The sequence below is a fragment of the Palaemon carinicauda genome, chromosome 3 (assembly GCF_036898095.1).
Source record: "Palaemon carinicauda isolate YSFRI2023 chromosome 3, ASM3689809v2, whole genome shotgun sequence".
In the NCBI taxonomy this organism is placed as follows: domain Eukaryota; kingdom Metazoa; phylum Arthropoda; class Malacostraca; order Decapoda; family Palaemonidae; genus Palaemon; species Palaemon carinicauda.
Genome location: NC_090727.1, coordinates 59,918,522 through 59,921,021, shown reverse-complemented (window position 1 = coordinate 59,921,021; position 2,500 = coordinate 59,918,522).

Below are 2,500 nucleotides of genomic sequence, written 5' to 3'. Positions count from 1 at the left end.
ATAAGTGAGGAAAGGATCTAAGGAAATAAACTACAAGAGAAGTAATGGACAATTGATATAAGAAACTTTAAGGGCAGTAACAACATTAAAATAGATTTATCATTTATAAACAATGAAAATAAACCCGAATTGTATTATTAAATCATTTAAAACTAAACAGTATTTTCTACCTGCTCAGTTATTTTGCAATGACTGCTATCAATGATAGTATGTCATTATCAATAATGTCATATCCTTTTAAAAATATGTTACATTAATATTTGATATTATCTTTGTATTAAGATTTCTGTGGCTAGAAATTTCTTTTTATGTATATTATAGTAAAGTATATCAATGTATAGTCGATGAACAAACTTGGGCCATTGTTTTATATTGAAAGGATAATCTTGTGGGTAATAAAGATTAACTTTGCTTTAATTTACAATGATATTTCATAAGACAAAAGGAAGGATACATAAATCCAGTACAGATGTAATTCAAAGATGGATTTGTTGTAAAAAAAAAAAAAATTAATTAACCCCCCAGAAAAGGGACCTAACAATTTATTTGATAAACTACCGTAATCGAATTTGGAAGACAGTGGTATTTGAGTTTTCAGGAAGTGACGTTCAAATAAAATAATTTTCTTCAAGTTATGAAATATTTGCTAAACTACCCATGATAGAATTTTGAAGACAGTGGTATTTGAGATTTCAGGAAGTGACGTTCAAATAAAATAATTTTCTTCAAGTTATGAAATATTTGCTAAACTACCCATGATAGAATTTTGAAGACAGTGGTATTTGAGATTTCAGGAAGTGACGTTCAAATAAAATAATTTTCTTCAAGTTATGAAATATTTGCTAAACTACCCATGATAGAATTTTGAAGACAGTGGTATTTGAGTTTTCAGGAAGTGACGTTCAAATAAAATAATTTTCTTCAAGTTATGAAATATTTGCTAAACTACCCATGATAGAATTTTGAAGACAGTGGTATTTGAGATTTCAGGAAGTGACGTTCAAATAAAATAATTTTCTTCAAGTTATGAAATATTTGCTAAACTACCCATGATAGAATTTTGAAGACAGTGGTATTTGAGATTTCAGAAAATTGCGTTAAAAGAAATAATCTTCAAGATATAAAACATTTGATAAACTACCCATGATAAAATTCAGAGGACAGTGGTATATGATATTTCAGGAAATGAAGTTCAAATAAAATAATTTTCTTCTTCAGGATATAAAACATTTGCTAAACTTCCCATGATAGAATTCGTAGAAAACTGGTATTTTAGAATTCAGAAAATTACGTTCAAAGAAAATAATTTTCTTCAAGATATGAAACCTTTGCTAAACTACCCGTGATAGGAATTCGGAACTCAGTGGTATTCGAGATTTCAAAAAATTACGATCCTAAAAAAAATCATTTTACAAGTTATAAAATGTCTTGCATCTAACCTTTCCGGAGTTTATACTTCTCTCCCCTTGTATGGAGTAAGCCCAGAGATTATCTCTATGTGGCTGTGGGTAAGCACGGTAGCCTTCTTTTTGAAGGACTTTGCATTGGGTAGACCGCAGTACCGGTAGGCTGCCCTGCTTGACATCTCTTCACACCCCGGTAGCATATGGTCATGTGTTGTACCAATCACCAGCGTCCTTCCTTCAAGTAGCGAGGAGTCTTAGTGTGAAAAGTGTCTGTTAATAGTTTTTTGAAGGCGTTGGAGTGGCTTTGTTTGGGTGTGTGTGTGTGTGCGCGCATGTGTGTGTGTGTGTGTATTAGTCTGTAACACCCATTTGTCTTAAGGAAACCTATCCATCGATTACATACATAATCTTGAGGTGTCTACACGGATGGCATTACAGTATTGATTACACATTATATATAATTTATGTTCATAAACTGAATACATTTATCCTTTTTCTTATACTAAACTAAGCATTAATGGTTTTGATATCTAATATTCATGTATTTTAAAAAGTGTATCTACGACACGTATAGAAACGCAATTATCCGCCCTCATTAGTAAAGGTTATTACCGTTTCTTCTCACGATACTGTTAAGTATCTCACCACTTCTATAGAAAAACCAGTAATATATTCAGATACTGAAAAGAATTTGTTGTCAAATATTTACATGTTTAAAGCCCATTCGCTGAGAAACACCTGAAATTGAGCACGTGTACCAAAAACTACTTAAAATCTCTCTCTCTCTCTCTCTCTCTCTCTCTCTCTCTCTCTGTTGCCCCGAACATGAAATATCGACCGGTTCATAAATGGAAGTGATCAAAACAAGGTCACTTTATCGTTCATCATCATCTTCATAAAACGATGTAGTTTTTCCTTCATTAACTGTTCTCCACAACTATGACGATTTCTATCACTAACACATGTGAATGTACTTTGAGGGTTTAAAGACATCTCATGAATGGCAGACACAAGGGACAGTGACTTTGCCCTAGCAAGCAGAACAATGCCCTAGGGCCTAGACTGACCATGTATACGTATAATTAGTGCTTAAG